This window comes from Chelonia mydas, chromosome 8 (assembly GCF_015237465.2).
Source record: "Chelonia mydas isolate rCheMyd1 chromosome 8, rCheMyd1.pri.v2, whole genome shotgun sequence".
In the NCBI taxonomy this organism is placed as follows: Eukaryota; Metazoa; Chordata; order Testudines; family Cheloniidae; genus Chelonia; species Chelonia mydas.
In genome coordinates this window covers 78,435,351-78,460,648 of record NC_057854.1, presented here as the reverse complement: position 1 = coordinate 78,460,648, position 25,298 = coordinate 78,435,351, and the positions used below count along the sequence as shown (strand labels likewise).

Here is a 25,298-nt window from a genome sequence, read left to right as displayed (position 1 = left end):
CCTGCTCCCTGTCTCCTGACCACCCCCCAACCCCGCAGAACCTCCTGCCCCTTATCCAACCCTCCCTCCCCCCGCTCCCCATCCCCTTACCATGCTGCTCAGATTGGCAGGACAGACTTATTGGAAAGCCTGGGAGATGGGTGGGCGCAAGCCACACTGCCCGGCAGGAGTGGCGGGCCAGAGTGCTGCCCATGCAGTGGCGTGGCTGCAGGGGTGGGGGGAAAGCAAGGGAGGGGCCAAGGGCTGGCCTCCCCAGCCAGGAGCTCAAGGGCCAGGTAGGACTGTCCTGCAGGTCGGATGTGGTCCGCGGGCCATAGTTTGCCCACCTCTGGTCTACGCTATCTATTGCCACCACTAGTGCAGCTGTGCTAGCGGTAGCAATGGTGGGAAATTTTAGGACAAAAATGTACTGTATACAAAGCTGTTTATATACAGGAGAACAAAGGGAAGAAATTAAATATTCCACAACAGGAAAAAATTAAAAAACAAACAGTTTCTAATAACAACAGAACACCTTGGCTGGGGTTTTAAAGGGATCGGAAAGAGTTAGATGTCCACTTCCCATTGAATTTCTGTCGGAGTCAGATGCCTAACTAACCCTCCTTGGAGAATCCCAGCTTCTACCTATTTCTGCTTTGGGATCCTGAGCATCCAGTGGGCATTTTTTTAAACCCTCTAGTGTACACCTCATTCCATAGCATGTCAAACAATATGAAAAAATGCTATTCAACATCGCTCCCATTCTTCCAAACAAAAAGACAAACAAATCCACACAATTTTAAACCCAGCAGGCAGACACGTGAGAAGTACATAGAATTTAGTAGTACTGCCCAACTAATACACATATTGTACAAAAACTATCCAAAAACCCTACTAAGTGCTGAAAAATTAACTTTAGGGTACTAGCAAGAAGAGTCCGCCCATGTTCACTGCCATATTACTACATAAAATCAATACAAAGTTGACTTCTTTACTGGTGGTTCGGACGAGTATTGATGTAAAATTAAAAAGAAGCTTCAGCAGAACCGAAGAATCTTTTTTCATTTTCTTTAAATATATAATCAAAGAGAGAAGAACGAATATTTTAATTAACACCTTTCATCCCAAGGACCCAAAGCGCCTCGCAACCCAATTGTTTGAATTCAGTCTCACAACACCCTGCAAAATATTGCAGGACACTTCTGCCCATTCTATAGAACTGCAAACAGAGACATAGAGAAACTGACTGACTTGTCCAAGGTTACACAGCAAGTCAGTAGCAATACAAGGAATAGAACAAAAAAAATAATAATAATCCTAGCTCCCATTCCCTTGCTCTAACCCAGTAATACTCTGACTTCAGTGATTCAGGAGCCAACATTACCCATAAGAGCCACAGTAGTGTGAATTCATGGTTTCATTTACTATATATATATTTTTTTTTCACAGCAAAATGACTGACCAAGTATTCTACAATTGGTTAATAATATAGTAAAAGCATCCTAATAGGTTAATAACTTAGACTGGTTAATAATTAAATCAGTGTTTTAATATCATGTGCTGCAAAGAGCCGTAGGAGACACATTAAAGAGCCACTTGCGGCTCCTGAGCCCCAGTCTGAGTATCCCTGCTCTAACCACATCATCAGGAGCAGGAGCATCCATACGGAGGTCAAGGATACCCACAGCTCTCCTGGCTCTGTCCCTCCCACAAGGCTGCAATGCTTCCTCTGGATCCCACCAGCAGAGCAATGTGTAATGTACTCCCAGGGTGGAGTTATTCTGATTCAGCAAGCAGAACTTCCAGATTAAGGCCTTGTCTACACTACACAGTTTTGTCGACAAAAGTCAGGTTTCATCGACAAAACAGTGGAGGTATACACACCTCCTGCCAATTTAAATCTCCAGCTATGCTGACAAAATAAACCCACCTCAGCAAGCAGCATAGAGCTTTTTGCAACAAAGTTAGAGCGACACAGTTTCACAGTACTTGCTTATGTCACCCTAAGTGGCCTCCAGGAAGTATCCCACAATGCTCATCATGACCGCTCTGGTAAGTAGTTTCTACTTCATTGCCCTGCAGTCAGGTACACAGACACGCACCCCTCCCATTTTAAAGCCCCATGAATTTTTGAAATTCCACTTCCTGTTTGCTCAGTGTGGACATCTCGCATCACATCTTCCCAGCTGACCATGCCAGATTTCTGCAGCAAACAGGCTCCTGCGTGGAGTACACTGGAGTTGCTGCATCTGTTGGGTCTGTGGGGAGAGAAGTTTGTGAAGTTGCGGCTCCAATCCAGCCGTAGGAACTCTGACACCTATGAACAGATTGCTGGTGGCATGGAGGAGAAGGGGCACAAAAGAGACATGCAACAGTGGCGTGCCAAGATCAAGGAGCGGAGACAGGCATACTAGAAGGCAAGAGATGCCAACTGTTTCTCCGGTGCAGCACTGAAAACATGCCACTTCTACAAGAAGTTGCATGGCATCCTCGGCGGCAACCCCACGTCCACCACCAAGTGCCCCGTGGATGCTTCAGTGGAACTGGAGGCAGCAGCCAGCGGAGTCAACCCCGAGGACGAAGTGGTGGACAAGAAGGTCAAGTTGGAGGAGGATGTGGGACAGGCGATTGTCTGGTGGCATGGCGAGCCAAGACCTCTTTTTGTCTCTGGAAGGATCTTCCCAGACCCAGCAGACTGGCTAAAGTAGGAGAGGGGAGCTCTGGTAAGTATTCATTTTTCTTGAATAGTGCATCGTTACATGAGGTAGAGGTGTCCTTAATTTTGTTACATGGTGCACGTGAGAGAAGGAATCGAAATTAACAAGACTAGGTGCTGTTTGCATCGGCTTCATAGTCCTCTGTGCAGCTATGCAATGGGGGCTCTGCAGAAAAGTTTGTTAATACACACCGAGATCTCCTCGGGATCCTGCCTAGAGGTCTCTAGGAAACTTTCCTGCAGATACTCTGTAACCCTCTCCTGAAGGTTCCTTGGCAGAGCTGCTTTGTTTCTTCCCCCACTGTTGGAAACTTTGCCGCGCCAATCAGCAATTACTTCTGGAGGAAACAAAGCAGCACACAGACATACCAACCTGCTCTGAAGCCACACACAGGTAGGAAATACACCCTTACATCTTTGTAAGGGTGTAAGAAATGTTAATCTGTGTACTGCTGTTTAATAAACATTTAGTCTTACAAAGACAGTGATTCTTTATTTGTGACCTAGAGTGGTTGCAACAGAAATTCATACACAATGGCAATCAACACATTTGCAGACTACAGTTAACGCTCAGGCAGGAATCATTACAGGGCTTATTCAAGATGGCAAGTAAATAACGTCTAGCTCAATTCATTACAGAAAGACACACTACTGGGGCTCACTGTCAAAACGCTGCTTCAAAACCTCCCTGATTTGAATAGCCCCTCGCTGAGCTACTCTAATAGCCCTGGTGTCTGACTGCTCAAAATCAGCCACCAGGTGATCAACCTCAACACTCCACCCCTGGGGAAACTTTTCCCCCTTGGTTTCATAAATGTTATGCAGATCACAGCAGGCTGCTATGACTACGGGAATATTTTCTTCATTGAGGTCTAACCTGCCAAAAAGGCAGTGCCAGCAACTGCTTAATCTGCCAAACGCACATTCTTCAGTCATTCTGCACCTACTGAGCCTATTGTTGAAGTGTTCCTTGCTGCTGTCAACGTTTCTGGTGTACAGTTTCATCAGCCACAGGAGTAAGCGGTAGGGTGTCTTCTAGGATCACTATGGGCGTTTCCACATCCACTACTGGAATCTTCTGGGCTGGAAAGAAAGTCCCTGCTTGCAGCTTTCTGCACAGGCCAATGTTCCTGATGATACGCGTGTCAAGCACCCTTCCTGACCATCCTGTGTTGATGTTGGTGAAACGACCCCAGTGATCCACCAGCACCAGCAATACCATAGAGAAGTAGCCCTTTCTGTTGACGTACTCCATCGCAAGATGGGCTGGGTCCAAGATTGGGATAGGTGTGTATGTATCGCCCCACCACAGTTAGGGAATCCCATTTCCGCAAAACAATCCAATTGCCCACACATTGCCCAGAGTCACAGTCCTTCATAGCAGGGGGCGATTAATGGCCCTGCACACTCGCATCAGCACAACCTCCACGGTGAACTTTCCAAATCCAAACTGATTCAGACTGACTGGTAGCAGTCTAGTGTTGCCCGCTTCCACACAGCGATCGCCACTTGCTTTTCCACCATGAGGGCAGCTCTCATTTTAGTTCCTTGCACCTCAGAGTGGGGGCAAGCTCTACACATAATTCAAGGAAGATGGCTTTGTGCATACAAAAGGTCTGCTACCACTGCTCATCACCCCATGCCTGCATCAGAATCGGATCCAACCACTCGGTACTTGTTTCCCAAGCCCAAAAGTGATGGTGCACCGTGTGCAGCTGCTCCATGAATGCCAACATAAATCTTGAATTCTTTATTTCCATGGCACACAGCAGGGCAGGCAGCATGGATTCCTCTTCAGATTCGCAGCTCATGAAATACTGTGGGATCAGCTACGTTGTGTTCATAATGCTGATCACAAGACAGGATCCATGCTTTCAGGCAGAGATTGCAGGCGCAAAGTTTGTAGGAGCAGTTGAAAAATGACACAAAATGCAGTTGGAGGCCCTTGGAATTATGAGATGGAGAAAATTGTATCATGGAGGTGGTGATCCCGCCCCCATGATGCACTGTGATCAATTCCCAGAACTCCTAGTGGGAGAAGGTAGTGAGTTGCACAGTGGGATAGCCACCCACAGTGCCCAGCTCACAACACTGGATGTGCTCTGCTGACACAAGTAGCGTTGTGTGAACAGGCACAAGCGATAGAATTACAGAGGTTTATGATCCTCAACATAACTTAAGGTTTCAGAGTAGCAGCCGTGTTAGTCTGTGTCCGCAAAAAGAACAGGAGTACTTGTGGCACTTTAGAGACTAACAAATTTAAGTTGACTTAACTCCGTAGTGTAGACATGGCCTAATTTCCATTCAGAAATTCAACCAGACCTGAGGGGAACATGCCATAAAGACCAGCTGCTTTCCTCTGGCCACAGACTTGGTTCCCCACAGCACTTGCTATGGAAAGGGATTTTTATGGTGCATTATCTGCAGGGGGAGAATAAAGCAAAATGCCTCCTTTCACCAACGCTTCACTGACTTGGGCCCAAATGTGCAGGTAGAGCAGGCCAGAAGCTCCAACAACAAAGTATCCCATGACCAAGCTTTTCTCCTCTCAGCTTTGTTCTTCTTGGGGTTCAAGATGTGTAGTTGATTTAAAAACTAAAACTTGAATATATAAAACAAAAGGAATCTAGCTCTTTCACAACGGCATGTGGAGCTCTGCCTCCTCCAAAGTCTCTTCCTTCTCACTAAAAGGGAGCTGGTTTATAGAATCTCCTTTGAATGCCTGATTGGCTTCCAATCACTCAGCACTGCTTCATTTCTCCACTCTATCCACTGTCGGAGATCTAAGCAGGAATTAGCATCTATCTGTTGGTAATGAGTGCAGACCCCTGTCATAGCTACATTTTGCTACACTCCACACTATACAGTAGAAGGCAGCATGTGATCAAAAGCCTCTGAAAAATTCCTTTATTTACTGAAAAAAATGCAATACCTGAAGCATAAAAAATAAAGTATATCAAACTTTCCACACACAAATTGTTTTACCTTTGTGCTGAGAAAAATGAAGCAGCATGAGAATTTTCTGCCCAAAATGGGTAATTTTTTTAGGAAGCGCCTGAAAACACAGCACAGAATAAATGTGCTTTCTCAGCCACAAGTGTAGCATTACTAGTGCCACTCTATAATATTGAACAGCTCTATTTATAGACTAACCTCATGCTGTCTCTAAGCTACAAACAATGAACGTGCTGACAGTGACACTGTAGGTTTTTCTGAATTCGTAGTTTAAAATAACTACAAAATTTGAGATGACTGACCTAAGCATGCCCATTTCTCCTCATGTCTTTAATCACAGCAGTGATGCAGTTCCAATTAGGGAGCAATGCTGAAAAAACACTACCTTTAGTCTTCTTCTCTCTTGGTCTGGAAAGATTTTCTTTTTAATAGCAAAATTCACTGTGTGTTTGAAGCAATGTTTAGGAAAGGTGTCCAGGACAGATTTCCACCCACCCAAAGCCAATCATCCTTACGAGAAGAAAAAGTCATTATGATATGAGTCCAAGGAAATATGGGCAAAAGCAAAGAAACAGAAAAGAAGGAGGGGAAACGCTGGAGCAAGCCCTCACCCAAGATCAGTATTAAGACTCCATTTGCTGATGCTATACTCCAATTCTTTCACTATAGCCTATAGGGATATTACTGTGCTGGTTTTCAGATGCTAAAAATAACAAACAAATGTCAATCCAAGGACAAAGCTGGAAGGAAACATGCATTAATGTAACCAAAGAAGAATATACTTAGCTTTTTGCTCCTAAGCAAAGATGAAAATAACTTTGTCAACACATAGCCAGGTCTAAACTACAGGGAAAGCCCCTCATGAATAAATATCAATTGTGCTTTACATTTTTAAAAGGCTTGCTCTGTCCTTCATGAAAAACTACCAATGTTTCCCTTTAGACCACTCTTTCCAGTACCCACACTAAGGAGTTTTCTTTCTAGATAAGGTGTTAATGTAGCCCTTCAACAGAACAACCTCAGGCCCTACTCAGTTATCTGAGACCCCACCCATTACAATTGTCACACGCCATGCTGAACCCCCCACTTTAGACCTCAATCCCTGTTTCCCAACACAATCTAGTGGAGTTAAGAGTGCAGCATGACATCTCTTCTTCGGAGGTGAAATCCTGGCTCCAATGGAAAAACTTCCATTTACTTCAGTAGGGCCAGGATTTCACTCCTAATGATTCAGGTGGTAACGGACTCAAACTCAGACCACAGCATGGTACTGGGTGTGGTCTACAAGACTACCACATTGGCCCACAAATGTGAAATACAAATATAAAAGTTTCTACTTGCTATACATAGCTGTATTCTTCCATCAATTATCAAGTAAGCAAGTCACCAATTTAAATTTTCAGCGCATTGATAGATGTTAGACCTCTTATTGAGTTCCCTGAAAAATAAATAAAGCCAGAAATCTTATTTTCCCTGACATTTACTCTGAAGGCAAACAGAAGCAAATGATTCTCCAATTAAAATGATTTTTCTTTGTTAACTCTTGGGCTTATGGGGCATCTTGACCAATGTTAAAATGAAAGGATGTACGGACCAAGTCCTGGGAGAAAGAGATTAAAAAAGAGAAAGACGGAACCTCAGTGGCACTGTCCCAAAATATAAAATACTCAAACATTCATTAAAAAGGTAACGTCTTTAATTAGCCTCAATTCAGATTTAAAGTACTGTCCATAAAGCAGATACGGTTTTGCCCCACATAAGTGAGTGTTTATCTAGGCCACACCTGCAGCTCATATTTATAAATCCTGCCTTTGAAACAGAGATATTCTTAAAGAAATACCCATACCGCTTTGTATTTTAAGCTATAATAGCTTTGCATATGGAAAGGGAAATAGTACTATCATCAAATTCAGTGACTTCACTCTGGAGACACTGAGCAGCTCAAATTAAAGCAGCTGAAACTGAAGGTTTTAGAACGGTAGCAGGCATGATGCCCACTTTAATTATTCCTTTAAAACATAAATTAAGTAAGGGGAAATAATGTTCTTATGCATATAATCTGCATGAAGGCATGGAGCTAACCAATTCTGACTCTGACTGCAAATATCAGGCAAAATGGAGAACAGACTGCTGTCAAATTCAAGAGGCCTGATTCTCCATTGTCTTGCAGGTTGTCTCATCAGACACATGAAGGCAAAGGGAACATGATGTGTGTCTAAATATTAGTACTGGTGTAAATGAGTGGAGAATTCTGAGTTGGTAGAGTTTTACATCTGCTTTGTACAGGTGTAAATGACCACCTATTCCATGGAGTTTCTGCTGCATGTTCTCTTTTAGAAGGAAGGGTATGAGGCCCTTCATGACAAGCAAAAGGCAAAGCCTCTAATCCCCATGAAACCTGAAGATTCATGAACACATCCTATGGATCCCAGAGTCTCCACAGATAGAACTTGACTAACTCAGCCATGCTCCCACAGACTTTCCTGAGAGTGCAAAGCATCCATCTCTCAACGTGGTGCAATTGTGGAGTAGCTAGATGACTTTTTGCTCAGATGTCCACCAGATTTAAATGGGAGCCTCCTCCCACATTCCATGATCCTCCCTTTCCTGCCTCATTCCCAGTTACCTGCACTTCTCTTCCCATTCACCAGCAGAATGCATTAGGCCCAAAATCACCAGAACTGGAATGTGTATTTTTAACTAGTCACACTACTCCCTTTGTCCAGCTCATTTTATAAATTATTTGAAAAGTTATTATTACTTTCAGAAAGTGTTAATTGCACTTTCATGCTTATTTTGCAGCATAATATTTAGCTCATAGACCGTACAGGTGAGCATTCAACAAGATACTGAGATTAAAAGTGGCAAAGTATTATAATTAGTGAAAGATGAGAGTAATAAATACAAGAGGTATCAATCTGTGCAATCAAAAGTATGCCTTTTCCCAAATGGTTTTGTCTTGACCACAGAATTGCCACACAATCACAGCTCTTCATATTGTGGATTAGTGTACAATTACTGAGACATTAAATTTGGAGCAATGGACAAAAATCAGTCCAGTATTGCGCACACAGTAATGTATGATGAATGTGAGTCTGTGCTCATTTAAAGTCATCTTTATACCACTATGTAGTTGCATAATGATACAATATTTATGTAACAAGATACATAATATATGCTGTGAGGCACATGATAATAAGGGAATTGGTGAATTTGTTGTTGTAATAAATCACATTTTAAATCTAATAAAAGTCTTCTTTTTTAAAAATGCACATTTCCTAAAATGCCTTCATTATCATTTTACACTAACTTCTGCTGCAATAAATTCCAAAGTAGTGTTTGTTTAGAATTACATGATTACAATAGTTTAGTTCATTATGGCCAACGAACGAATGGTTAGTAACACTAAAGAGTAAATCAATTCAACGACAAACCATTATTTTAAATAACTACTGGAACCTGAAGGTATGCCTCTATCTATCTGTTTCCTGACTAGGAACTAAAATGCATTAAGAAGTTATTTCACTTAGCAACTTAATAACCTGCACTTACAGAAAAAAATTGTTTGCAACAGAAATAGGTAATGGAATGTAGCACTGCAGTTTACTGCTATTACTTATATTTTAGAGCTCTCTTTAATTATCCAGGTTCTATAGCTTCTATTATTTGAGGGGAAGAAGATAGATGATTATGCACCTGTTTCCTTAAACTTTTTACAGTGATTACTAAACACTGGACCAAAGCCATTCCTTGTGTAACTCCATTTACTAACTTTACTTTCTATAAAAAGTGATCATGTACTCATGTTGATGACAGTGATATTTAACAAAGCACGTTACAGCATTACATTCTCACTTCAATTTTTGGTGGGTTTTTGTTAACCTTTATTATGTAGCTTCACAATAATCATTATGGTGCTGTAAGTTCTTTGGGGGAGAGAAAGTCTTTTTGCTCTGTGTTTGTACTGTGCCTACTACTACGGGCTCCTGATCCATGACTGCAGTTCCTAGGTGTTATCACAGTACAAGTAATTAATAATAATGTTCCATTTTATCTGTTTGCTATGGACAAATCTACAAGTCATAACCTAACTGAAGATGGCTGAAACTAAATCAGCCTTTTCTGGCTTGCCATTTATTCCATAAGTCATTGAACAAGTAACATAGCTGTGTATCCTACATTTAGGACCACAACAATTATCCCAACCTCAGTCAGTGAAATAAAGGGTGAACATTCAGAAACATGGCAACAGAAGAAAGCAAAGAAAAAGAATTTTATTTAAAAAAGAATGATGAGAGTAAAAAGAGGGTTTAGGAAATCTGTTATTCGATATGGAGTGTTTCTTCTCTAGGCTACTGGTTCACATCTGGACCAGGTTAACAGTAAGTAAAAAATCATGGCACCTACCAGCTGGTTGTTGATCTCAGTCCATTTCCCAGTCCACACAACTCAGTCCACATCACTTAAACCACCACAAAAATGGATACTAATAAGTGCTGTTTTGGGCATTGTCAGAAGATAGTACAGTACAAAGGATAATATGCTTGAGAATGACTTAATCTTCTATTCATTAGAAGTGTCCTCGGTGGAGGGACATAAGCAAGGCAACATGGGTAGATGTGTATTGTGGATAAACAGAACTTCAGTATCTCAGGCTGTTAATGTTGTACCTTTTAAGGGGACTATATTTTCTTTAATAGTTTTCTATTTTCCACACAAGAGAAAGACAGTCTTCTACTATAGTTTATTTAATATGCTACTTCTTCTTTTCTCCTTTAGTTTCTTGTTGTCTTAACAGGTATCCAATTATTTAGTGTCCAACAATAGTAGCAGAGCACAGAAATACAAATGTTTGCGTAAGCTATGTGAAATATTCATATGTAATATGATAGTGCTTTCTTAAAGGAGAAATGTATTCTACCTAAAATTATCGTTTCTCATACTAAGTCACCAATCTAGAGGATACTTCTGGGTCTGGTCTGCCCGCACTGCAGACAGAAGTAGCAGCCTGAAGAATTTTGACCCCATGGTCAGTTTGTATGCAGGAAGTGGTTCAATCCCAGCATCTTCCAAAACCAATATTGTTTGAAACACACATTAAGCTGCGGACAGGTCTGATGCATAACTGAGAGATGAATGGGTCACAAACAGTAAGGTGTAATAATATGTTTCTGAAATAAGATGCACTGAACAGTGTTGCCAACTCATAATTTTATCATGGGTCTCAATATTTGATGCTAAGAATCCGAACTGCTGGAGCCATGTTATTACGTAAGAATCTCTGTTTCATTTTTTCTTCTCCCCCACCCCTCCTTTTCCCCACCCCTCATTTTATTAAGTTAAGAGAAAAGAAAAGTTTCTCACCCTCATGGTTAGAGAGAAAAGCTGGAAAATGTGAACCCATAAGGCTCAAAAAACAAAGCAAAATACAAAGGACCCAAAATTTATTTTTTTAAATCTTCATTTTTAAGGGGGCTGACTCATGATTTTTCAATGATTTGTAATTGGAGTAGTAATTGATAATAATACTGATGTAAGATCACATTATGCTACTGCAGAATGTCTACATTAGGGAGTGCACAGAATTGTAATCAATGTCCTTAATGTAAATAAGGCCATAGCTAAAGTTCCAATTGAGTCCCTATTTTAAGCACATTTTGCCACATACTGTCCCCTGCCCTCCAAGACCCATTTTTAAAAAAGAAAAAAGAAATCAGATTCAAAATGAATAAGTTACATTTGGGATCAAGGTGGAATTTTTTTACCTAACTGAAAGTGAATTAAACAAAGAGGTCTCTGTTTTCTGATTTTATCAGAGTACAAAAAAACCCCGCACTAATTAACATAAGAACATAAGAACGGCCACACTGGGTCAAATGAATGGTCTGTCTAGCCCAGTATCCTGTCTTCCAACATTAACCAATTCCAGATGTTTCAAAGGGAGTGAACAGAACAGGGCAATTATCAAGTGATCCATCCCCTGCTCTCCAGTTCCAGCATCTGGCTGTCGGCTTAGGGCCTCCCATAAAATGGGGTTGCAACACTGTACATCTTGGCTAATACCACTGATGATTTATTTATTTATTTTGCCAATTTTATAGCAAAAAATGGAAAGGAGAAAGATAAACCTACTTTACTGGACTCTTCTGGTTGAGATCCTGCGCACAAGTCCAAAGATTAGTTAATTACATTCCAATTATAAAACTGATTAATATTGTAACACTAATGTAAAAATAGCTCATTGGTTCCAACAAGCTTGAAGGGGGCCACCTAGTGTTTGCAGAGAAAAGGCTGGAGAGCATCCCCATAACAAACCTCTTAAACTTTGAAGAGAGGGAGGATTAGGGGATCCCCAAAGAGCCTCATAATGCTTATGGGGATCCCATTAGCCTCCGAATGCCTGCAGCTTGGATTTTGAAAGGTCCCTGCTACACTGCCCCCAAGCCAGCTTGCTAAGAGTCAAGATTAACATGGAGCTCACAAGCCTCCAAACCTTGTGGTTGGGAAGACCCTGATCAGCCTCTTAAATTTTGACAGATTGGATGCACTTGTACAGGTGTAGTGAACTTCCCTAACATTTTCAGAAATGGGCTCCCTGCATGTGGGCCTCAGGAGGTACACAGGAATGGAAGGAGCCATGCCCTACCACATTTGCTTTGCTTTCTCAAGTCTCTTCCCCATCCGGGAGACCTAATAAGGTGCCCAAAAAGGGATCCCTTCTCTTGCATAGTTCCCAAGATTATCAGGAGTGGGAGATCCACTCCTACAGATTTCAGGAAGTTAGCAAGAAGGAGGAAAATGAGCCCTCTCTACCGCAATACCTGCTTTCCCTACTCCCATTTTAGGACTATTTAAAAAACTAAGGGACTTGCAGACAAAAACAACTTTAAGGTGAAGTTAAGGCAGAGCATACATATCTAAGAGTAAATCTCCCTATAATAATGTGGCCATTTGTAAAACCACTCCATTAAAAAGCAAGGAAATTCAAAGTTAAAGTTGGACTTACAAGAAACCCAGACATCTGAAAGCATGGACTTACATGGGTATGATACCCAAACTACCTTATCTCTGCCTTTGAGGCAATGCACTTAAAAAAAAACACCTAAAAATGTATACTACCTTATCCATCAATAACAGAGACCTTCATCTTAACAGTGATCATAAGAACAAGAATGCCTTATTATTAATCAATGATTGTACCACGTCTGGTCTTTTTTAAGACAACCCACAAGAAAAAAAATATTCTGCTGTTTTTTCAATCAGAAATGTATTCGTTCATTCCTTTTTAAGAGCCTGATCCAAAGCCCTTTGTGTATCCTATTTTATAATATAGATTAAATCAAAGATTCACATTTAACAAGAAATTGTGGCTCAATCCTGGCGACAATAATGACTGGTAGTAAGCACTGCATTCAGTAGTATGCATTAAGCATCCATATCTCATCCTCAATATTTACTATGTCTTTCACTGCTAGCAAATATAAAGATCTTCGAAAAAAACTTAAATATATAACCGATTACAAGAGGATTTATTATCCCACCATTTGTGACTTGTTCTTCTTTCTCGGCTTCAGACATGGCCATAGCTTATTCTGTGTTTCCAATTCTAACATTACTGGCTTTGGAAGATGCTGGGAGTCAACCACTTCCTGCCTACTAGTTGAGCATGGGCTCCAAAATTCTTCAGCCTGCTGCCTCTGTCCGCATTTCTAGCAGATCGAACCCAGTAGCATTTTCTAGACTGGTGATGTCCTTATTATTTATTATTTGTGTTACTTTCACGCTCAGGAGCCCTAATCCTGAACCAGGACCCCATTGCACTAGCAATGTGAGAACCCATAGTTATAGGTAAGAATACACTTCTTTAAGAAGCATCTAGAATATCATATATTATTTTCTGAAAACAATTTTATTTCTCTGCTCTGGTATATTTTTAATAGTGCATCATTGTCCTATCTCTGCAAATAATACTTTCAGATGCTGCTTTCATGAACATGAAGTTGCTGACAATACCCTTGTTTGCAATGTGGCAGAGACCCTGGTAGAAAACAGCCTTCTGTGTTTGTCCTATGAAGTACTATTTTGAGCCTATTGTATTCCTGTAGGAAACCTTTACCCTGGAAATTAGACAAGGCACAAAGCATCTTGTACAGTCATTCTGCACATTTTGATATATTCTCTAGAATCCATGCTTCCCCCCCCTTCCCTTGAGAAGGAATTTCTGATCTCCTGACTGTGAAGATAGCCCTTCCAATGAAGTGCTGCTAAGAAATACAGTATCAAGCACTGGTTTTATTATAAGGAGCAACAGTGCCCAAATTAGGTTTTTACTTTGCAAATACATATCAAAGATACACACACAAAAGTCTCACATTTGTTTGGTGGAATCTAATAATATATATTTGAACTCTGGCATCAAATATTTGTATTTAGGTTATCAGGTATATTGCTTAAACTGATGTGCAGTTTAAGACCATATGAATTACAAAAAGAAGCTTTACAGACGACAGATGTTGGTCTACCAGCAGGAAGCTGATAAAGAAGTTCTCTTTCATGTCCGTGGATTTCATTTGTTCTAAATTTGAGCATTCACTAAATACTACTGCTAAGAAATGACCCCACCGTAACCTCGCCCTTCTCTGCAGAGACCTAGTTGGGCACTCTAATATAACTTACATACACTATTTTTAAATGGACTTCCGTCCACACACACAAACACACATCAGTAACGAGTAAATTTTATTCTGAAAACCAGCTGATTTGTTAAAAATACAGTATGCTCACAGACAAAAAGATGTGCTTGCTCATCATTCTTCAGGTGAAATGACAATCCTTAGATGTTCTAATATAAATTATTAAATCAGCTGCATTTATGAAGCTCTTCATAACAGTCTAAACTGACCAGAAGCATTTGCTGCATCCCATTTGGGGCTCAATCCTGAAACCACTACCTGTGCCAATGAGATCAATCATATTATCATGTAAGTCATTATTTGTGAGAAAAAGGATTACTGGACGGGGGCCTTCTTTGGAGCATTTTTTACATAAGTTGTACTCCAACTCTTAACACAGCCAAATAGCAGGAGAGAGAGAGAAAAAAAACTGATATAGGCAGAGTCTCCCACTCCCTTCTCCTCCGCCCCCAGCAGCCGCAAAGGCTAATATTACACCTCTGTGGGGAGAAGACCCTACCTGCGCATCACATATAAGCATGAAAGGAGAGAGGGTGAATAAGCACCTTTGACTTTGTGTCCTTTCTGTTCTGGGTAACTGAAAGGGCCCCTTCTGATATCCGTCCTCCCCTGGAACGACCTCCACCTCCACCTCCACCTCCTCCTCCTCCTCCCCGTGGCTGGCAGGGAATGATGCTGAATCACGATCAGCAGCTGTTCCGCATCTGGCGTCTCCCTTGCACGCCCATCTCCCCGCAGCAGAGGCTTCGCACCCCTGCACCTTTGCTACCACAGGGGAGCTGGGAGGAGGGGACGGTTCGGGGTCTCTGGGTAGAACCACCCCACCCGGCTGCTACAGCCGCCCCGCGCTGCGCCCGGGAGGGGGGTGAAGGGCAGTGGGGAGGGCCCGGGATTCACTGGTTTCTTACCTGTACCTTGACGCTGAGGGCCCCCCCCCCACTCCGGGGCTCTGCGCTCTGCAGGGTCGCTGCGCTCCGCCAGCCCGCCTGCGCTCGTGCCGGCGTCTGGGGTCCCCCCGCGGCCAGCAGCACCTGCCCCGCAGCCCGCCCAGGCTGGAAGCTAGAGGCAGCAGCAGCAGGCGGGGACAACTGGGCTGCCGGAGCAAACCATTCGCGGGCGAGGGGGTGGCGGAGACGTGCTGGCGGGGCCGGTGGGTGCGCGAGGCAGCCGGCGGTGGCCCCCGAAGGGCGGGCGAGGGCTGCGGAGCGGGCCCCGCGGCCGGGACGTGTCTCAACTCCCCCGCCGCACCGGCTAGCGGGACCCCTCGGATGCTAGCGCTGCTGCCCCCTCCCCTCGGGCCGGGCTGCTCCATACGGAGTAGCTCTCCCCATCACTGCTCTTCCCCCGGACCCGTGCGCCAAGCAAAGCAAGACTGATGGGGGGTGGGAACCTTCCCATTAGGATGTGATCTGCCTGTAGGTCAGTGGCTCTCACCAAGGGCACAGGGACCTCTGGGGGTACGCAGGTGATGGCAAGGGTTCAGGTAAGATAGACATGACGTGCCTGGAGACTTTGTTGTTTTAAAATCCTTTCCCCTCAATACTTTGTTCCTACTGTTAAAGTAAACAATACTCTGGTTCTAAGAAGGCTGTCTGGTCACTACAAGACACCGCTGGTTGCAGACTGCCGACGGGAAGAATTGCAGGTGCCAAGCCCAGTTGGATATGCTGGGTAAACACAGTGAATACACCAGGTACCATAGCCCAGGGCATGGTCTAAAAGTGGGAGACTTGTGGAATTCCACCCCAGGAGAGCTAAAGGCACGAGACCTGAGAGAACGCTCCGAGGCAGACCAAGAAAGGGGGAAAGTTGCAGCTAGCCCTGCAGCAGTGACAGCTTCATCTCTCAGTTGCCCATCTGTAAAACGTATGAGTGTTGTGACAAATTCATTCATATTTATGAGATGCTGAGCTACCATAAGAATGCAGCCATGCAAGAATATGCAAGATAGGTAGACTGGAAATTTAGTGCAAAGAGTTGCCCCTTGACTGCAGGGTGGAAATCAATACAAGAGTCAGGGGGTAAGAAGGGGGGTGCAATGCTGGAGTGAGGCTGGGTGCCAGACAGAGTCTAGGCTAAAGCAAGACTGGGACAGGACTGGAATGGGCTCAGGCAAGGCTGAGATCGCCTAACTTAGGCCATCGTAGTATATGGGAGACTAGACTTCAAACAAGAAGAACCCTCACAATAAAATTTCTAATTTCTAATGATTTAAGAAAATTATTGTTGCCCCCTTTTGACTTGAGTAGCTAGTCAGTGTTCAGGGCTATGAATGGGAGTAGAAATTGATGGTGGAGACTGGTATTTTGTTTGATGCATTTTTGTTTATTTACTAGGCATGTACAAATCCTGCTTCTGTGAACATGGGAGGAACCAAAGGCCAACACAGTAGTTTCTTAGCTTACCACCCCCCAACCCCCCTCATGCCTCTTTAGTCAGCCCGGACCCAAAAGCTCTCTGTGCCTTCTTCCAGGACCACACCCTGGTTACAGCCTTTTGTTTTGATTTCTTCAGGTTTTCTGTCACTTTCTAGTTCTGTCTTTTATGTTCTCTCTCCCCCTCCTCCCAACAATACTCAGTTCAAGCCCCTCTACCCACACAGTTTAAAACTCCTGGTGGGGTCACAGCACTTTTATCTTAGGTGGAGGTTTGTGATTAATTTATCCTTACAGTTATGTTAATTGGCAGGTGTTCTCATATCCATCAGTTTCAATCAGGTTTCAACTCAATCCATAACAAGGTTTCACCTAGATCATAACATTATTCTTGTATCACAATCTACCTTTGTTTTTGGTGTCATAGATCTGCATTACATTACCTAATAAGGCACAAATATTACAGACTAGAGTATAACACCCATATTCTGAATAATTTTCTGCTTCTGAACAACTATTTTCCTTTTTACAAAACACCATTATGTAACCTAGACATAGCTCAAAATTACCCTTGTGAGCTGGAGCTCTCAGAGATGTAAGTTCTGTATTGCAGATTCTTATATTCTCTAGCATTGTCTGATCCCCTCAAAATGAAAGATTTCAAAAGCATCAACTTTGCTCAAATTTTACCCCAAAATATTGATTCTGAGCTAAGAACCTATAACTGAAGTTCAGCCTATAAGAATTCTGTTTTCAAAGATATAAAACCCTGGAAATAGTGTAGTTAGGAAAGTCACTACACAATCCTAAATATCCACCACAAATGAAGTACTGTAACAGGCAGAGTTAATAAACCTGTCTCTTATAACCAAGTAGATTTCATTACCACCTTGATTGTTTATACAACAAAAGCAACAACATTTTTTAGGCTTGACAAGGTACATAAGAACGGCCCTACTGGGTCAGACCAAAGGTCCATCTAGCCCAGTATCCTGTCTTCTGACAGTGGCCAATGCCAGGTGCCCCAGAGGGAATGAACAGAACCGGTAATCACCAAGTGATCCACCCCATGTCAAGGTATGTCAGACTTGGATGGGAAACTTCCATATTCTATATGGAAAGGTAATCATTTCTTGATATCATAAGCACATGTTCTACTTAGTTCTTTCCTGGTTATCATCAAATACATTTAATATAAATGTGCTGAGTTAGCTCTATACTTGCAGAATGGATTTGACTTACATCTGTAATTGAAAATCAAAAACTTTATCTGAAAAAGTTGGATACAACGCAGCATTTTTTAAAATTCCTGTTCAGTTGTTCTTGTACTGATGTGCACTAACATTAGCTGCTCACTGGGAAGGGAAATGCTAGTTGCACCTTATTTATCAGGCACAGCGGATGAGAGTATCACTAGTTTTAGTGCACTGGAAGATGTTTGTGAAACTGTTTTGGTGTGTATTTGAGATTTCAGTTTTATCTGTGCTCTGTACCAGAATCAAAAATGCAATAAAAAGAATAAGTGTATAAGTAATTGGTTAAAGGGCTTTTGATGCATTAATTAAGTTGTGAATTCTAACCCACATTATTGGTTTTATTTAGGCATTTAAAAATACAACTCAAATTTACAAACCTTAGTTAAAAATTGTTGTGTGTTAAACAGAACTATAAGTAAGATTTACATTTTATAGTGATGAAGATATTGTGAATATCCTGGAACAAAGGGACAGATCCTCAGCTAGTATAATAGAGCTATGTTGATTTATGCTAGCCGGAGATCTGGCCCACAGATGCATAGGAAGGCAAGTTTTATGGAACATGGACCAAACATTTTACATTCCAATGTCTTATTCATGTCTGTGAACAGTGACATAAAAAGGAACCCTGTCTCTGTAAAAGCATACTACACAACAACTTACTCCAAAATCCCATAAAGAAACAATATTTAAGATCAAATACCTTATTTTGCATAACAGGCACGTTTTCTTGATAGCAGAATCTTCTTCACCTTAAAGAGTGAGAAAGCAATGTAGAAATCTTACAAACTTGTCATATAAAAATCTGAAGGAATCAAGCTAATTTTTCTGGCATCGCTCCTGGTGTTCTGCATCTGCTTTGAAAAACAAACAAACAAACAAAAAAACCCACATGGTTAAAAGCATGAGAAAAATGTAATGTTTTTCTTTGTGTATCACATACTGGCTTTCTATAAAATGGCAAAAATTAATTCTACACAAACCTTTTCCTTTACCAAAAATTTCTAAAGAAAGCCTCAATCTGAATCTGCTGCTAACCTTCCATATCCATTGAAGGTACAAGTGAGCAATTTTTTATAGTAATTGAATGTTTTCTTTCAATATTTTCACACAATTTTGCATTTTCAATATTTTTAAAGAATTGCAGAACGGAAAAGATGTATTTGGTCATCCAGTGCATCTTCCTACCTGTTTAGGATTGGTTCTTACAGTATATTTACTGATGCATTATCCAACATAGTTTTCAATTTCTCGAGCAGTGGAACTTGTGCTTCTTCCCTAACCTAATCAATCTTGCTGTAGTATTCGTCCTACATAAATCAAAACAATGTAAATTTTTAAAAAGTAGAAATTAACTGTTTAGATTTTTCTTTAAAGAGAAATATATTGAATGTGGAGGGGTGAGAAATTTTCATTCCCAAATATCTCTTCAGCTGCTGGAAGAGGGAGGTAAGGCATATTCACAATTAATAAAATATAGAATTGTAGGACTGAAAGGGACATTGAGAGGTCTTCTTGTCCAGTCCCTGTACTCAAGGCAGGACTAAGTATTATCTAGATCATCCCTCACACGTGTTTGTCTAAATTGCTCTTAAAAACTGCCAATGACTGAGATTCCACAACCTCCCTGGGCAATTTATTCCTAATGCCCAGCCTAAACTGCCCTTGCTGCAATTTAAGCCCATTGCTTCTTGTTCTGTCCTTTCTAGGCAGTCATTTTCCATTTTGTATGTGTGCAGCTGATTGTTCCTGGCTAAGTAGAGTACTTTGCATTTGTCATTATTGAATTTCATTCTATTTACTTCAGACCACTTCTCCGGTTTGTCCAGATCATTTTTAATATTAATCCTATCCTCCAAAGCACTTGCAAAGCCTCAGAGCTTGGTATCGTCTGCAAATTTTGTAGGTGTACCCCTTTTTGCCATTATCTAAATCAGGGGTCAGCAACCTATGGCACGTGTGCCAAAGATGGCACGCGAGCCAATTTTTAATGGCACGCTGCTGCCTGCCGAGTCCCAGCCCCCGGCCCTGCTCAGCCCGCTGTCGAACCCACGCTGGGACCCTGGCAGGCAGCAGCATGCCATTAAAAATCCTGCCCGCCCCACCTGCTCTTCTCCGCGCCCTCCCGCCACCGGCTGCTGCTGCAGAGCAGGCAAGCTCCCCCCTCCCCCACCTCTTCCCCCGTGCTGCGTTCCTGTCCCTGCTCCTCTCCCTCCCTGCTGCCGATCAGCTGATGGCCCTTGCGAGGGAGGGGGAGAAGCGGAGCCGCAGCATGCTCGCTGCTCCGCGGAGGAAGCGGAGAAGAGGTGGGGACGGGGCCTTGGGGAAGAGGGGTGGAATCAGGGCATATCCCCTCCAGCCCCCTGCCATGAGCCTCTCTGGGCAGGAGGCTGGGAGCACCCCCATGACCCCAGCATCCCACACACACACCCCAGCCCCTGCCCTGATCCCTGCACCCCCCTCACACACACCCAGCCCCCCCCCCCCGCCGTGACCCCTAGCCCCCACACATACACAGCTGTTTGGTGGCACCTAGGACTTTCCAGAAGGGAGTGGGAAGGAGCGGGGATGTGGCACACTCAGGGAGGAGGTGGAGAAGAGGTGGGACCAGGGCAGGGATTTGGGGAAGGGGTTGGAATAGGGGCAGGGAGCAGGCGGAGTTGGGGCGGGGACTTTGGGGAAGGGGTTGGAATGGGGGCGGGGAAGGGGTGGGGCCTCATGGAAGAGACGAGCAGTCTAAGGTATGAAGTTCAGCATGTATGATTCTTTGCTGTGAGTAGTTGGGAAGAATGTTTGTTAAAAGTGGCAATGTATTTTGTATGAATAGTTACTTTAAAAAGTTCCTGCCGTTACAGCTATGTTGATAGACTGTTAGTGTAGATCATCATCAATGTTACTGACCTTATAAGAAATAGTTACAGGTGTTTATATTTTATTAAAACCCCTCTTTGCATTACAGTTTTAAAAAAGTTAATACATTGACTTTTAATAGCATACTATATTACTCTTCATTTTTTTCATTTTTGACTATACTTTTGTACCGTTGTTTGCAAAGGTTTTAGAGATGTGGCCCTCGGGCCAATGTACTAGTCCTCGTGTGGTCCTTGTGGTGATTTGAGTTTGAGATCCCTGATTTAGCGGGTCTAGTGAAGACCCACCAAATCGCCAGCAGACCACTCTCCAGTTGACCCCCGTACTCTACTCCCGACGAGAAGAGTAAGGTAAATCGATGGGAGAGTTTCTCCCATCAACGCCCCGCGGTGTAGACTCCACTGTAACTTGACCTAAGGTACGTAGCTGGAGTTGCGAAGCATAGGTCAACTTACCATGGTAGTGTAGACATAGTCTTAGTGTTGTACTTCTTGCTAATGTAACCAAACGTACTCATACATTAACTTCCATCCAAAGATAACGAAACACTTCACAAACATTAATGAATTAAAACCTCACAACACCAGTGAGGTAGATATTTTATAGGTGGTGAAAATGAAGCCCAGAGAGGTTACATAACTTATCCAACGTCATTAAGGACGTGTGTGGGAGAAAAAGTAAATGCCTGTGCTATAGCCACAAAAGAATCCTTCTTAGAAAAAGGAGATGAATCCCTACACTTGCTTTCAGACATCAGAGAAACTGTGATCAGTTGAAACAATACAAAGCAAAGTTTTAATTAATGAAATATTTGAGCTCTTCCTGGCCCTCAGTTGGGCTGTGAAATACAGCAAGGACCAAAATTCACCAACTTGTTCTTTTTTTTTTTAACTTGGATACAGCCTTCATTATTTTGAATCACTTCTAATGTGGACTGCACTGGATATTTGAAATGAAACTCTAACAAAACTTGAACTTATTAACAAACCAAAACAGGGTATTAAATGCCCAGGTGTTTCAGTGGGAGTGGAAAATAGGATTGTTTGTTTTTATAAATTGTAAACCAATTTTCTTCTTGAGATAACAGCTGTGTGTACATAATTACTACTGTAAATAAAACATTCTATAAGGAATACCTTTTATGCTGTAAGAGTCATGTTGTGAATTCTATGCACAACATAAGCAGAACCAAGAAGTAAAGTGGTAAAGCTGTTTCACAAACTTTTAATGCTTCTATTTTTTTTCTGTGCTCCAAGTGGGGCTGAGTACATTTTATGATTATAAATAACATAGTACGATAATGATAAGGTCAATCAAAGCTTATACTATACTTCAGGGTATAAGCTAATTACTTATTATGGTCCAGCCCCTGTTCCATTCTTCCTGCCATACATGACAGAGCCCAGGTTCCATCCTTCCATACATGATGTACTCCCTGAATAATTATGATCATCGTTATTGTACTCCATACTTATCATCCATACACTTTTCCATAGGCCTCAGTGCTTTTGTACAGTGTGTAAGTATCATCTTCATTTTACAGATAGGAAAAAATGAAATACAAAGAGCTTAAGTGATTTGGTCATGACCACAAAGAAGACAGTAGCAGAGTGAGAAATCATAACATATTTTTCTTTTCTTTCCTTTCAGTCTCATGCCCTGGTCACTGGACCATAGTGTCTGAAGGATGTAGTTGCAGGCATGCACTCCTGTGCTCCTGGGAACTTCAGGCTGCATTTTGCCTTCCTGAGGTGCTACCAGTGTGCTGGTATAGCTCCATGGCACCCTCAGTGCTAGGCTGTAGCTAAGAGCCACTATAAGGCTCTTTTCACATCTAACTTTGACAGAGAAAGTGTAGCTCAGGCTATAGTTGTACAGAATGAATGCTGGTTGTTTCAAAAGTGCTGTCTACTGCTGTTTATAAACACCCTTCTTAGACAATATTTGCTAGTCATTTAATATGTTTTTGTGAGGAAGTGTCTTTTCCAAGTTCCTCTAAAACAAAGGAGACACACACACACTGTAGAGTCAAAAAATCATCCCTTTGCTGGGGTTTGGCATTATTAAAGAAATTAACAGGAAAACAGCAAGGTTAATCCCAAACGCCGTCTCTAGGCTTGGTCTCTCCTCGTGTTCTTAATTTAAGATTGCTCAGCCTAAATCTATTCTCCCCCTCCAGAGAGCCACACCATCCTCCCTTATAAAAGCCACTTGCTCAGTGAGTTAGCAGAACCCATGCAACTCTTTCCCAGCAGCATCAACACCTGCTAACAGAGTCTGGTATTTCAGGCACACCCTGCCAGACTGTTACAGGTTCTTATCTTCTATCCGTCTAATCTTCAAAGTACTATCTGGTACCATCTGCTGAAAATCAAATGCCCTGAAGCATGACGTATTTTTTATATACCACCAAATGTGTGCAGGGTGCTTTATTGGACTTATTGCTGCTGTAAACATTTTTTACTATAGGGAACAAAGTGCTTTTACAAACTGTAAGCATAACATATCCTTTCATATACAATAAACTGCAACTTTACAGTCCTCGCCATTTAAACTTCCCTCTGGGCCCCATTAATCATGGGTGTAAACAGATGTACTGTGATATCAAGGAAGTCAATGGAGTTGCATTCAATTATACCGTGGCTTAATTTGGCTTCCTGACTTCAGGCATCTTTTCAAATTAAATCTTCCACAAGAACTTGAGAATTGTTTGTTTTTTTAATACATAAAATATCCTTTCAAAACAGACTGTCTTCATTTATTTTGTTTAGCAACCCTGTGTTAGGATGTAGAGTTTCTCAAGGACCCATATCAAATTCTCACCTGTCCTGTGCCCCTGCTTACGAGGGGGAAAGGGATGGAATCTCAGGACCTGAGCCTTTTGAAGATAGTCCTATACTGAATGAAAGACAGACCATCAAAAGTCCATGCCTACAGGTTCTCCATCATCGAGGAGGTGAAAGATTGAAGAAAGAGGCACAAATTCAAGGAACATGAATGTGGTAATCTATGTGTGCTGGCCAACTATACACATGCTTACCAACAGTCATGGTGGATTCTTTATCACTGACATATTAAATCAAGATTGCATGTTTTTCTAAAAACTATAATCTAGGAATTATTTTGGGGAAGTTCTAGAGCCTTCGCTATACATGATGTCAGACTAGATGATCATAAATGGATCCTTCTGGCCACGAAATCTATGAATCAATGCTGGTCCCTCAGAATAATGAAACTGCAATACGCTTACTGCACATAAACTATCCATCCACAAGCTGGAATAAGAGCATATGGCGTTAGCCAGTACTGCCTATATCATTGCTGGACTGCTGGATAAATATGGAGGTGCTTGAACAACGCTTCTGCCAGTACTGTTTCAGGCTTGTCAGTAGCCAGCAGGGAATGGAAGAGCTCTTGTTCTGATGAGGGATCATCAAGATGAAATGAGGGAATGGATAAAGCCTCCTACCCCAAAGAAGTTTTGGTGCTCCACATGTCTCAGGATGTATCCTGCTGCGTAAAACATGGTAGTCAGCGTGTTCTTTTGCAAAGTATATTTTATCAGTTCCCAATCACTGTTAGAGCTGCACCTTATTAGGCAATAGGAATATAAAATACATTGCCATAAATCTGAAGAGAACCATCAGGCCAGCAGTTTGATTTGTGGAGACATGATGACTGTTTTGTATGAGATTTTACTGCTGTCACCATGACCTTAGAAATGGCAATGAATATACACGTTTCATGACCAAGTGTGGTTTCTAAATCTTCCTTCTCTTACAGATATCATTTGGTTTAATTTGAGGGGGAAAGTGAACACTTATTTTCATGGCTGAAGCCTTTGAAGCTGCCTGCAGCTCATTTAAATTTAGGGTAGGAGAACCACAGAAAGCCCTGGTTACAGGTAAAATGAATCTAGAACACTAAAAATTTTAGAGAAGCTTAACCTAAATAATCAGGTGTCTTTTAATAATTCTACTTAACAACACTGTACAAACATTGTATAATGTTCCTCGCAGCATTCTTATGAAGTAAATATTGTTATCTCTATTTTACAGATAGGGAAACAGTGATTCAAATTCCTTCCAGCTCTGTGGTATTATACCAGGAATGAATTTGGGCCAGTGTTATGAGGTGTTCACCTCACAGTTACCCAGAAAGGGTTATGTTGTAGCAACCAGGCAAGGTACTAACAAACTTCAACAGGACTTTATTTTTAAAGTGGAAACCTCTTTACCAAGCTGCTGCTGCACCCTCGGTAGCTCTCACTCAGCCTCCTCAACTCCCCACCCTCCTTCCTGTTTCCTGTCCTTTCAGACTCCCAACAGCCAGTGCTCCCACTTCTAATAATTACAAGCAGCATCTAAACACCATAGGTTAATGCAGAGTGAGAGGAACAATTAGCCCAATGAGCCACAGCTGGGAATCAGGTGGCCAGGTAATTCCCTGACTG

General features: G+C 42.1%; 1 protein-coding gene across 7 annotated transcripts in view; it reads right to left on the bottom strand.

Annotated features, from left to right (window-relative positions):
• The window catches only part of TTLL7 (tubulin tyrosine ligase like 7), a 110,591-nt gene extending 95,193 nt beyond the window's left edge, over positions 1 to 15,398 (bottom strand). For 2 of the 7 annotated variants that reach the window (XR_006283306.1, XM_043521011.1), the window contains exon 1: positions 15,252 to 15,398. The gene's annotated coding sequence lies outside the window, so the exon portion shown is untranslated. The remainder of the gene's footprint in view (positions 1 to 15,251) is intronic. The other 5 variants (XR_005226599.2, XR_006283304.1, XM_043521010.1 and 2 more) reach the window with 3 other exon arrangements.
• Positions 15,399 to 25,298: the final 9,900 nt, after the last annotated feature.